Here is a 13725-nt window from a genome sequence, read left to right as displayed (position 1 = left end):
AACCCTCTTGCAATGGACCAATTTGGGGCTCGAACCCATGACCCTGAAATTAAGAGTCTCATGCTCTACTGACTGAGCCGACTCCCCAAGCGGCAGACTCGGCTACTTCTTAGAGGACCAGCAAAGCAGCGGCAAACAAAAAAAGGGATTTTTTTGGGAAAGAATTTGACATTTGATATTTCCAGAAGAAGAGGAGGAGAAGGAACATTGGTGCAGTCATCAGAGGGGAAATCCGCACTTAGTTAAACTTCCTTACACTCTGTACTTGTCCCCCATTTTCCTGCTCTCTTTTTATTACTTATCTCCACCTAAACCAGGGGGGCACCCTACTAAGGTAGATAAAACATAATGCAAGGAAATCAGATGCGGTCATATGTTGTACATGACATGCACACGTATGCATTTCAGCATGCACACAAGTTTAAAAGGTAAAGGGACCCCTGACCATTAGGTCCAGTCGTGGCCGACTCTGGGGTTGTGGCGCTCATCTCGCTTTATTGGCCGAGGGAGCCGGCATACAGCTTCCGGGACATGTGACCAGCATAACTAAGCCGCTTCTAGCGAACCAGAGCAGCGCACGGAAATGCCGTTTACCTTCCCGCTGGAGTGGTACCTATTTATCTACTTGCACTTGACGTGCTTTCAAACTGCTAGGTTGGCAGGAGCAGGGACCGAGCAACGGGAGCTCACCCTGTCGCGGGGATTCAAACCACCAACCTTCTGATCGGCAAGTCCTAGGCTCTGTGGTTTAACCCACAGCGCCACCCGTGTCCCACACACTAGTTTAGGAAAACTAAAATTATATTTTACGGTCCAGTATTTTTTTTTTATTTCAAGTTATATGGGAGGGGGCACAATAATCTTTGCAGAGCTTAGGGTTTTGATCTGTCCTTGGCTGCAGTGCAGAGACCCTCCCCAACCTCTCCCCTCCATCCCAAGGCAAGATCTGGGCTTGCGCCATTACAGAAACCACTGGGGCAGTCAAGAGGGCTCCTCCAGCTGCAAATTGAGAAAGCTCAGTGGGGAGGGGAGAGACTTTTGTTGCCGGACAATTAATTCGCCCATTGCTTGGATAAATAGCTGGCGAGCGGCGGCGGCGGCAGCCCCGGTGCGCGAGGATGAGCTGCGCTGGCTTTGCATTTTCAATTGCAAAATCACGCCGTGTTGATCATACAAGTGGAAAAATCCTATTTGTCACCTGCTGTTGAGGCATGAATACATCGGCAGGTTGGAGAAATAAAAAGGAGCAGCTATGCTCAGAGGTGGGGGTGGGTGGGCCACAAAAGTAAATCTGGGATCAGAAAGTCTGATGGAGGATTTGTTCCAGGCCAAGGGAACCTGGTTAAATTTGAGCTATGGTAGAGATGGTACAGGATAAAGAGGGGAGTCTGAGTTTTGTAGCTGGCTAGGAGGAGGAGTCCAATGGGGCTTGGTTTGGTGGAGGCAGAAGCCGTAGGACGAAGCAGGCATTGCCTAGCCTGGACTGGTTGGATGCAGAGAGGAATGGCTGGAGGAACCAACCGGGGAAGCCCTGAGGGAAGAAGGCTCAGAAGCTGGGTGGTGGTGGTGGGACGATGACAAGTGGTCAGAGGGAGAAGATTGGGAAGAGGAGGTGCGGGAAGCTGAAGAGGCAACAGGGTTTAGTGAGCAGGAAGAGGCTGTGGCAGAGAGAAGTTCAGATTAAGAAGCAGAAGCAGAAGCAAGAGAGGAAGAAGACCTCCCCACTTGTCTCCCAGAACCAGAAGAGGCATGAAGAGGGAGGAGCAAAGACAGCTTTTGTTGTATGGCCGTTTAGTCATCTCCGACTCTGTGTGACCCCATGGACCAGAGCACGCCAGGCACTCCTGTCTTCCACTGCCTCCCGCAGTTTGGTCAAACTCATGCTGGTAGCTTTGAGAACACTATCCAACCATCTCGTCCTCTGCCGTCCCCTTCTCCTTGTGCCCTCCATCTTTCCCAACATCAGGGTCTTTTCTCTTCTCATGAGGTGGCCAAAGTACTGGAGCCTCAGCTTCAGGATCTGTCCTTCCCGTGAGCACTCAGGGCTTATTTCCTTCAGAATGGAGAGGTTTGATCTTCTTGCAGTCCATGGGACTCTCAAGAGTCTCCTCCAGCACCAGAATTCAAAAGCATCAATTGGACCTTTAGTCTCGGCAATTGCTTCACAGAAGCAATGCCTGGAATCATAGAGTTGGAAGGGACCCCCAAGTGTAATCTAGATCAACCCCCTGCAATGCAGGCATCTCAGCTAGAGCATCCATGACAGTAGGCCATCCGACCTCTACTTAAAAACCTCCAAGGAAGGAGAGAACCTGAGTTGCTGTGCTCATTGGGCCTGACGCTCCTGCGCAGATACTGTTTGGCTAATAAAGAGTTAACTGCAGCTTACTTGGTGTGATTTACTGCTGGCTCGCTCCAGTCATGCCTCAGCTACTTTCTTTCACAGAGGATAAACCTATTGGTGGCTACTAGGCATTTTGGCTATGCTCTGCCTCCATCAATGCCTCTGAATACCAGTTCTGGAAACCACAGGAGCATATCCTCCAACACTTCTCCGATGAAAATAGGGACCTACCATTTCATAATGGTAATTTTTCTATTTCTTCCTCTTCTTCTTTGGCGACCACTTGTAGCCAAATAAGATTGTCTTCCATAAACATGTTTTTAACAATGAATCCGTAAGTGACTGTGGAGGCCAATTCTGGATCCACACATCCTTCCATAGTGCGGACATTGGTTTCCGGGTGGGAGTTGATCATGGTGTGGATTTGCCAAGCGTACCTTCCTCTTAGCACGTTTCTCCCTTTCATCCTGAGTTTGACTGTCTTCAAAGTCCATGACACCTTTGGTAAAGGCTGTTCTCCAACTGGAGCGCTCACAGGCCAGTGTTTCCCAGTGTTTATACTACTTTTTTTAGATTTGCCTTGAGATGGTCTTTAAGCCTCTTTTGTTGACCACCAGCATTACGCTTTCCATTTTTAAGTTCAGAATAGAGTAGTCGCTTTGGAAGACTATAATCAGGCATCTACACAACATGAACAGCCCAACGAAGTTGATGTTGAGGAATCATTGCTTCAACACTGGTGATCTTTGCTTCTTCCAGTACACTGGTATTAGTTCGCCTGTCTTCCCAAGCGATGTGTAATTTTTTTCGGAGACACCGTTGGTAGAGATTCTATATCCCTCACATCTGTCTGGGTTGCCCCAGCCACTCTGGGCAGCTTCCAACAGATATAAAAACATAATAAAACATTAAGCATTAAAAAAACAAACCTTTCCCTATGCAGGATTGCCTTCGGACAGATAAGTGGGTCAGATAACTCCATACCCTCCAACATTTCTCCAATGAAAATAGGGACATCCTAAGGGAAAGGGGGACATTCCGGGATCAAATCAGAAATGGGGACGGGTTCTGTAAGTCAAGGATGTCCCTGGAAAACAGGAACATTTAGAGGGTCTGCAGGAGGGAAGAGTGTTGCTTGAATCCTGCTCCCATAGACATCTGGTTGACCACTGTGAAAACATGATGTCTGACCAGAGAAGCCAGTGTCCACCGCAACTGAAGCTGGGAAGCCGACTTCACTTAGTCAAGGACACAGGGCAGGTTGTATGGCACAGACAGGTCTCTTCTCCAACGCCTCTCTGCCATCACACACACACACCCAGGATCTGCCACCTGAGGCAGCCTCTCCACTTTACCTAATGGTAGAGCCGTTCCTAACGCTGGCAGCTGAAAGTAGCCTGTCCCAACACTGAATGAGCTCCATAATTTTGACGCAGTGCCCGAAATGCTAGCATGAAGAAGGAACAGAGACGAGCAGGAGATCCAGTGATCTAATTCGGAATTGGTGTATTTGTTGTTCTCTTTGGTGGCGTGGGACCATTTGTTTCCTTGCCGACGCCTGCGGATCTTCCCTAACTTAATATGTAACGACAAATTGCCGAGCCACAAACATGCAGGCTCCAAGTTCTCGCAATGAAGTCGGCTGTCGTTTTGCTGCACACAAAGTCTTGCTCTCCTTCTTCGCCTCTCAGGACCAGCTACGATTTGGGCCAGGAGCTTCCTGTCATAGAATCATAGAACGGGAAGGGACCCCGAGGGTCATCTAGTCCAACCCCCTGCAATGCAGGAATCTCAGCTAAAGCATCTCTGGCAGATGGCCACCTGACCTCCGCTTAGAAACCTCCAAGGAATCTCCTTTGCTGGAATTTGAATTCATTGCCGGGGCAGATTCAGGGCTGTGCGAGTGGTGGGTGCTGATGTGAGGGGGCACTGGACTGTGGGAAGGAGGCACGAGGCTCTGACAAGGCCCTAGAGTTTTCTCAGCTCCTTCCCAAACTTTCCCAGCTCTGGGGAGGAGACAGAGAGCTATTGGAAGCTGTTAATGTTTGATGCATTACTGTATTTTAATATTTTGTTGGAAGCTGCCCAGAGTGGCTGGGGAAGCCCAGCCACATGGGCGGGGTATAAATAAATTATTATTATTATTATTATTATTATTATTATTATTATTATTATTATTATTCCCTGCCAGAGCCTCACACCTCTCTCTCAAAGTTGGGCACCTCCTTACTCACCTTTGGGAAGGCAGCACAAGGGCTAGGGGGCTGGGGTTGCCAAAATCTGGCCTTGCACAGAGCGGCATAGTACCTACGTCTGCCAATGTCCATTGGTTTAAGTCAGTGCTTTTTTTCTGGGGGGGGTGCGCAGGGATACACATACCCCTAAACATTTTGTGAATCTAAGTTTGGCCTCATTGAGGGACAGTATTTCAATATGAGTAGGAAAATTAGAGTACCCCGAAACATTTCTTTAGAAGAAAAAAAAAGGACTGGTTTGAGTCCTAGCCTCCGTAGCAGCATAAAACAAGTTCACTCCATCTTCCATGTGACAGCCCGTTCAGATATGCGAAGACGGCTGTCTTATTACCTCTCACTCTCCCCTTTACTGCTCCTTTAATAAATAAATAATATATTTTTTAATTTATACCCTGCCCTTCCCGGTTCAGAAAACCAGGCTCAGGGCGGCTACCAACAAATTTAAAACACTGAATTGTAATACAACATAGAAGCAGAGTAAAATACAGTATAAAAGCATGAATGACAATAAAAATCAATTTGGGGGAAATCCATCCAATAAACATTAGCTAGTCATCAGGGCTAGCTGGCTGACTTAGTCCTACTTGGACCAGCGAGGAGGCCAGGGGAGAATTAGCTGTGGGGTCCCAGAGTGGGGACGTGGGTGGCGCTGTGGGTTAAACTACAGAGCCTAGGGCTTGCTGATCAGAAGGTTGGCAGTTCGAATCCCTGTGATGGGGTGAGCTCCCATTGCTCAGTCCCTGCTCCTACCCACCTAGCAGTTCGAAAGCATGAAGTGCAAGTAGATAAATAGGTACCACTCTGGCGGGAAGGTAAACGGTGTTTCTGTGCGCTGCTCTGGTTCACCACAAGCAGCTTAGTCATGCTGTTCACCTGACCTGGAAGCTTTACGCCGGCTCCCTCGGCCAGTAAGGTGAGATGAGCGCCGCAACCCCAGAGTCGGTCACAACTGGACCTAATGGTCAGGGGTCCCTTTACCCAGAGTGGGTAAGCTTCATAAAAGGGGAGGGGAAGGGAAGAGAAGAGAAGGGAAATAAAAGATCAGCCTGAATTTAGATTAAAGGCCAGGCTGAATAGCTCTGTCTGAATAGCTCCTGTGGAAGGAAGTTAAATCCTGCAGGGCCCTAGTCTCATGGGACAGAGCATTCCACCAAGTCGGAGCCATCACTGAAAAGGCCCTGGCCCTGGAGGAGGATAGTCTGACTTCCTTAGGGCCTGGGACCTCTAAACTATGGCTATTCATGGGCCTTAAGGTCCTCTGTGGGGCATACCGGGAGAGGCGATTCCATAAATACAAGGACCCTAAGCCACAATGTGGCAGCTTTGTCCTCCTCTACCTTTCCCTATCTTTCAAAATGACTCTTTGTTAAGCTGAGCTCTCCAGACCTCTCTTTGGCATCCTGGCACGTCCCAGGCAGCTCCTGGCGAGGGGATTGCCAGGGTGAGGCCTGCAAGCGTGGCTCCGTCCCGCTGCCGGAATTCAAAGCAGCTCAGAACAAGGCGCGTCAATAACCTGGGGACCCTTTCGAGGGCTGCTCCCTTCACTCCATCGCGGCGGCTGCCAGAGACAAATGCTCCGTTGTCTCGCTAGTGACAGATGACGTGTCCCACCGGAGAGGAGCGACGCTCTTTCGCAGTAGGCCCCTGCGGAAAGGAAAATGAGAAGACTTACAGCCTAATCTGTGGGCATGCAGGCTGGTGGGCGGGGGGAAAGTCCTGGAGAAAGCAGGATATCCTTCTGATGAGGAGGGACTGGGTTAGATTGGCGGGTAGTGGGCAGCGGTGGGAGAGATTTTACAGACCAGGGGCCGCATTGCAGCCTTCCGGGGGCCTGATCCAAGGAGGATCTCTGGTCTCCATCAAGGAGGTGAACCCTACCCAGCCCTCAGATCAGACCCCTGCAGAATAAAACGGCGAACACATTTGCAAAGCTAAGCAGGGTCTGGTATGGTTTCAAATTGTGTGCAGGACCTTGTGTTGAGATTCCTGCATTGCAGAGGGCTGGACTAGATGCTATAGTTCAATGACTCTAATAGGATTCTGTTCCTTTGCATTGGAGTGGCCTGGCTGGGGGCAGGCAGATACCCTGCGAGGAGGTGAGCAGGCACTTCCCCCAAGTTTTGTCCTCCGACTGGTTAGGAAAAATAACTTAAGAACTTCCAACCTCATGGAAAACATCTAGGGTAATATCCAGGTTTGTTTGGTCCTCCCGTTTGGAGGGCCACCCCATTTCTTGTTTAAAGCCGTTCACATGCATTAACTCCTCCCAACACCATTGCAAGGTAGGTGAGTCATACTATGCCCATTTTGCAGGTGGGAGGCTGAGGCTGAGAAAAAGTGACCGAGGCTTTCTTAAGGCTGCCTTCCATTCTTCTGGCAATTTAATTGTTCCTTGCCTCTCTACCTCCAAAATCTTTCCTCAATTTCCCCCCTCTTCTTTCTCTCCATCTTCGTTGTGTGTCTCTTTCTTTAGATTGCTACCCTGCAGGTAGGTTTTCCATCATTGTTCATTCTGTGTTTCATACTGTACTGGGTTGCAGGGTGCTTTTTTTTAAAAAAAGGTGTTTATAAATATTTATTGTTCCTTATGCTAGAGGCAAGGGAGACTTGGTGGCTCGCAGACCTCAGTCTCCTAGCCAGGAGCCACGTGTGGCTCTTTCAGTAGCTCTCCGCAGAGGCCCTGTAGGAAACTGCGTCCTTACTTAAAACCCAGCCCTCACATAGTCCTGCAGAAAAAATAATAATAAGACTGTGTAGTGCTTAGCAAAACGTTGGGATTTATTATTTCAGCCACTCTGTGCAGCCTGTAATTTTTACTACCCTGTGTGAGTAAGCGGCTACCACCATTAATAACGTAGGAGGGATCTGTGTGTTCTGACTCGGGGTAGATCATTCCTGGGGAGGCACTACGAAAAGACCGACCCACTGTTCTCCCCACCACAACAACCTCAAGTTCGTAGAGGGCTTTTGGTTGCGCTCCAAACCCAGGAAGGAGGAGGAGGAGGAGGAGGATGGTTACCTTAGCAGGGCTGGCTGAGAAAGTTTACATTCAAGACAGAAAGCAACTGCTGGAATCTTTTCTCCTCTTTTCGGGTGGGATTCTGTCACATACTGACAAATTCAGGTGGCACAATTAAATCTGATTAGGAGGCAGTACTCCCCCCGCCCCAAAGAAAAATAAGTGCCCGAAAAACTCGTCATGAAGTTCTTTCAGTTCAGTGGTGCCTACACTGGCTGGCAGCTGATGCTCTGCCGCTGAGCCCCGTCTCTTCCTGAGTGTGCCGCCTTCCATCAACCCCGTTGATTCACTCACCCTTGGCCCTCTGTGAAAGCTCTCTGGCTTTTCTCCCACGCTTTCCCCTCCGTCTTCTGGCTAGCAGAAGCTCCCCCTCCCTCTAATTAATCAGCCGGCTTCCCTCTCCCCCTTCACGTCTCTCTTCAAGGCCCACTTAAAGAGAGTGGCAGGGACAAACTCACTTGGGAAGCCAGTGGTAGTAATTCAAGAAGAAGAAGAAGAAGAAGAAGAAGAAGAAGAAGAAGAAGAAGAAGAAGAAGAAGAAGAAGAAGAAGAAGAAGAAGAAGAAGAAGAAGAAGAAGAAGAAGAAGAAGAAGAAGAAGACTCTGTACGTGCTAAGAGGCACTCTTGATCGCCACTACACAAATTCCATGGATGAGCATTCACACAAGAGGTTCAAATACTTGCTTGGTTGGTGACCATCTGCCTCAAGAGACAATGGAGTGTGCCTTCCGGGGGTGACATCAAACTGCTGCATTAGTTTGTGCAAGTCTGGGCTGCATGTCTGGAGGTCCTGGGCTGACCAGACAACAAGACTCCCCTCCCAGCTTCATTGATGTGGTCCAAAGGAAAGCAGATCAAGATATTTGGCACTAAGTCTGGCTGCAGGAGTTGCCAGATGGAGGCGTACAAGGCTCCATCTCACTGCCTTGGGGACTCCACTCCAGATTTGTGTAGGGTTTACTCCCTAGCCTTTTCTTCACCCAAAGATATCCCTCAAGGCAGCTGGAATTTAGGACCAGAGTTTTCCTTCTCCTAGATGGGCTCCTTTCCCAGGCTGGCCCTCATCTGGCCATCCCCATCTGGCCCTCATTTCCCTCTGCAGCATGTGCAGGAACTGCCTTCTTGACCATTGGACCCACTCTTGGTCTTGTCTGCTCAATCCTCCAGAGCCTGTCTTCACCCTCAGGGGAACATCCCTAACTCCCTGAGGATTTGAGACCCTTCAGTTCCCCTCACCTGGCTTAGCCAACCAGTTGAAGCCGTTCCCAGGGTGCAGCCACTGTTGCATGTTGACAGCTTCCAGGAGCTGTGGGAATGTTCAGAGATGCAGGAGAGGATATATTGTCTGAGAATAGCCTTTCCAACTTGTGTTAACAAGTTCACAGTTTAGCAGAGTAACATCCCCCTTTTTAAACTTGCAGCGGATGCGTTTGCTCAGGCTCGCTAAAGCCTCTGTCCTAGTATTTTCCCTTTATTCCTTCATAAAAGATAAGACACGACACAGTCTTCTATAAAAGTATAAAAAAAGTTTACTCACATTCTGTTCACAAACGGATCCCAGAAGGCAGACTTAGCTTAGAAAAGTAACACATACCTGGAAACTATCTCATAAGAAGACAGTCCCTTTGTCCTCTCTTGACTGGAGGCCAAGAGAGCATCTTATGTTGCTTCTTCAATGCATGTAGTCAGAGAGAGAGATGGCTGCCCTGCCCTGTGCTTTTGTTGTCACCTGCACAGGTGAGGCCATGCCCACCTCTAGTCACATGCAGAGGAAGTCAGTCCCAGCCCAGAAGGAAACAGGAAGTTTACCTGCTGGCTGGACAAACATTCCTCCCCATGTGTAAACATGTCCACTCTAGGAATGCTGTACTTGACTGCTCTTGTGTTTCACATCCCACAGGAGCCACAGGTGAGAGTGGCCACCAAAGGAGGACAAACAACCCCAGAAGGATGACGTGTCGGCCACCAGAGGCACCACCCCTCCCCTACTGTGGAGAATCCCATTTTGTCCTTGAAACATCCTTGCCCTGTGGCTTTGGGGAAGAGAAGGTGAGTGGTCCAAGGGACTCAATTTTTCATGGTCATAGGCCAACACTGAGCTAACCCAGAGGCAGGTGGACCATTGGTCCAACTCCGTAGAAGGTTGTTTCCGATGCTCCTATGCAACAAGCTACCCAGGGACAGGGGACCTGTGGTCCTCTATATAGTGATGGACTTCAACTCCCCTCATTGGCCATTGGCCATGCTGTCTGATGGGAGTAGGAGTTCACCAAGTTATGGAAGACCACCAGGTTCCCCATCCTAGAGCTGCTCTGCATTGTCTCTCCTCCCTGCACCTCAAAGCGGATATTGGAAGAGCTGGGGAGAGCTCAGAAATGGGCACCCAAACTGATCAAGGGACTAGAGATAAGTCTGTATCGAAGAAAGGTTGCAAAACATTCCCAAGTGGGAGAAGTAAAGGTTATCTTTGTACAGCTGGCTAGTTTCTACACTGGGATGTGGGTGGCGCTGTGGTCTAAACCACTGAGCCTCTTGGGCTTGCTGAATGGAAAGTCAGTAGTTCGAATCCCCGCGATGGGGTGAGCTCCCATTGCTCTGTCTCAGCTCCTGCCAACCTAGCAGTTCGAAACCACACCAGTACAAGTAGATAAATAGGTACCGCTGCGACGGAAAGCTAAACAGCATTTCCATACACTCTGGCTTCCATCACGGTGTCCCGTTGCACCAGAAATGGTTGTCATGCTGGCCACATGACCCGGAAAGCTGTCTGTGGACAAACGCCGGTTCCCTCATCCTGAATCAAGATGAACGCCACATCCCATAGTTGCCTTTGACTAGACTTAACCCTCTAGTGGTCCTTTAAGTTTACCTTTTTTTAAAGTTTCTACACGAACACAAACACACCAAGGGTAGAACTGGGTCTTTCAAATTTCAGCAGTGCCCTGTGCAAGGCCAAAATTTGGCACCCCCGGCCTCTTGCCTCCCGTTCTGCATGTGCACTACATCATAGCTCAATACCCAGTGCGAGGGAACCATTTGCACTGCCCTAAATCCGCCTCTGTCAGGCAAGGAGAAGGCATTCTCTGAGTTTCAGGAGACATTTCAGCTTGGCCAAAGCAGTAAAGGAGAATGCAGAGCAGGAGCATAGAAACATAGAATGGTAGAGTTGGAAGGGACCCCAAGGGTCATCTAGTCCAACTTCCTGCAATGCAGGAATCTTTCACTCAACCTGTGTCTCGAACCCACGATCCTGAGATTAAGAGTCTCATGCTCTGCCAACTGAGCTATCCCAGCTCATGACCTGGTGGTGTGTGTGTGTGTGTGTATGATATGGCGAGAGCTCCAATGGCAGCGAGCAGTGGCGTAGCGTGGGGGTGCAGGGGGGGCCGGCCGCACTGGGCGCAACATCTGGGGGTTAGGGGCGCAAATCCACGGGTTAGGGGGCGCAAATCCACGGGTTAGGGGGCGCAAATCCATGGGTTAGGGGGCACAAATTACTTGCCTTGCCCCGGGTGCTGACAACCCACGCTACGCCACTGGCAGAGAGACTTGGAGGACGACATTTGGACCTCACCCTATGAGTGCAATGACTGGGTGATGAGCCAGGGATTTCCTCCTTCAAGCCGTGCCTCCGTCCCAAACTTGCCAGGCCACTTCTCCCTGACTCTGCCCCCACAGCTGTAAAACGTGCGTATAATCATGGCCTACCCTATAAGGCTCTTGTCAGAATCTTTGGAACAATGCGCCCTGGGACGCTCTAAAATGCCAAGCGAGTGCCTTGCAGGTATGTTTTTTAGGCAGAGTGGCCTGGCCTGCAGGCGAGTGCAGCCACAGGTGGTCAATTGTCCCAGCAAGTTGCCTCCCAGGCCAAGCCAACAGGCCGCAGGGAGGGAGCTGCCCGCTGTGCCCTCTGCGGCATGCCAGCAGGGCCAACGTAGCCGCAGGTGCGTGGCGTCATATGCCCCCTATAAATATTCAAACCCTTTTGATTTACCCAGATCAGAGTGACACCCGCTGTAATTGATGGGCTATAAATCTCCACCGGCGACACCCGCTGTGGAGGGCGGACTTATGGTGGGGATTCATCTGCAATGCAGCGTTATGTTCCCGATTGGATTCAATCTGGATATTGGAAGTGGGGTGGGGGGGAGAGGGAGGGAGGGACGATACAACCCCTCCTATCCACGCCCATCTCTACTTTTCCTGGCAGACACACACTCAGCACAGGCACGGAACTGCCACACACACAGCTGTTCCCCCCAGCAAACACCCCCTGTGGAACCACAGAGAGAGAGAGCTCTGAAGAATGCCGTTCTGTAGAGGCAAGGAACCCAGAGGACATCGGGTCCACCCCGCAGCCAAGCCTGAGGGGAGGGACCACCCCACCCACCCCTTGCAAGGTGGCCAGACACCCAAGCAGAGAGCCCCAGCTGCGGGCCAGGTTCTTCAGGTGCTGGGAGGAAGCCAGCTGAACCGCGCGCCCCCGCCCAGTCTGGGTCGAAATTGCCCCCGCCACAAAAAACGAACATCTGGCGCTTCCTCCAACCACATCTGTGAAGGGAAACTCTCCAGTCCCTCCAGAGGCAGGGAAAGGGCTTCTCTCCCCTTTGCAGCTAGAGGAGTCTATATATAGAGATTCTTTTTTTTGGGGGGTCCCTTTTTTTACCCGTTCTCATTCCCAGGTCCAGGGGCGATGACCCCCACCCTCACTAGGGCTTGTCCTCAACCAGCTCTTCTAGAAGGGGGGTCTCTCTTGACCCCCCCCCACCCCTCCTGCAAGTAATCAGGGGGTTCCCCTCCCCACTCCCAGGGGTCTCTCCCACTGGAGGGAGGGGCGAGGAGGTGGTCCCCTTCTCTCTCTCCCCCCCCCCAGCTCCCCCTGCCTCCCTCTCCCAGCCCTGGCAGGGATGAGGTAAGACTTTGGAGCTCAGGCACCGCCGGGCCATTTGCATAATAATCATCGAGCGGGTTTCTCTCTCTCTCTCTCTCTCTCTCTCTCTCTCTCTCTCTCTCTCTCTCTCTCTCTCTCTCTCTCTCTCTCTCTCTCTCTCTCTCTCTCTCTCTCTCTCTCTCTCTCTCTCTCCCGCACTTCCAAGGGGGGAGGGGATGGTCGGGCTGGAGGAGCCCGCAAAGAGGGGCTGAGGCGAAGACACCCCCCTCCTCACCGCCGGCTCCTCCGGCAAGCAAGCAGGCAGGCAGGCGGCAGCTCTGAGCCAGGCGACCCGAGGCTCTGACTACAGGTACTTGGGGAGGGGGGATCGGACCCGGGAGGGGGGAGAGGGGAGAGACGCTCCCCCCCGCCGCCCAGCTCTGCCTCCCGGCGCAGCCACTGCGCGACCGTCACTGGGCAGCGAGGTCCGGGGCGCACCGGTTCTGCTCCGCGCAACTTGGTTTCTTTTTTAGGGGAGGTAAGCTTTCTTTTTGAGTGGGTGGGGGTCTCAAGAAAGGAAGACGCGCCCCCCACCCACCCCCTGCTATCCCGATCCGGAGCCAGAGATCTGCTCCTGCAACTTTCCGGGCTTGCTTTCTTTGCGCCGTGGAGAGCGCAACAGATCCGGACCGGAGAGGCGGCCGGACGGGGAGGGGTGGGCAGCGGTGCTCGGGCATGTCCCAAAGTGGGAGGGGGGGTCGGGTTCGGTTCGAGGGACGGGGAGCTGTTGAGCCCCCCAAAGCTGTGCCAAGAAGAAGCCGCTGCGCTCTGGGGGAAGGCGGCCACGAACAATGGGACCGGGGGGGGCACACACCACCTTCTTCCTCTCCCCCCTCCCACCGTGAGTGGGCGCACACGCTCATCCCCAAGAAGGGGGGCACGTCGGAGGGGCCCCCGCGAATTAAACGCCCCCCCCCCGTTTATTCTGGAAGAAGAGAAGCTGGAAAGTTGGCGAGGCTTGGAGGATCGCTCCCTCCCCAGCGCGGACCCGGCACGCCTTCCACCGGCGTGCCCCCACCCCACCCCCAATTCGCATGGCTGGCCGGGCGTCGTGGGGTCCCGCTAGCTTCCCCCCCCCCCACTCCTCCTTTGGGATCGGCTGCAAATCTGCCTGGGAGGAGGAGAAGGCGAGGAGGAAAAGCCCTGGCAAGCTGGAGGTCCCAGACGCCCCCCCCCT

At 51.9% G+C, this 13725-nt stretch overlaps 1 protein-coding gene across 1 annotated transcript in view; it reads left to right on the top strand.

Moving 5' to 3' along the window:
• The first annotated feature begins 12944 nt into the window (after positions 1-12944).
• ECEL1 (endothelin converting enzyme like 1) overlaps positions 12945-13725 on the top strand; it is a 49571-nt gene continuing 48790 nt past the window's right edge. Inside the window, exon 1 of the mRNA XM_081911453.1 lies at positions 12945-13026. The gene's annotated coding sequence lies outside the window, so the exon portion shown is untranslated. The remainder of the gene's footprint in view (positions 13027-13725) is intronic.

The sequence above is a fragment of the Podarcis melisellensis genome (genome assembly GCF_964234715.1).
Source record: "Podarcis melisellensis genome assembly, chromosome: 5".
Taxonomy (NCBI): Eukaryota; Metazoa; Chordata; class Lepidosauria; order Squamata; family Lacertidae; genus Podarcis; species Podarcis melisellensis.
This window is presented reverse-complemented; position numbering and strand designations above follow the sequence as displayed.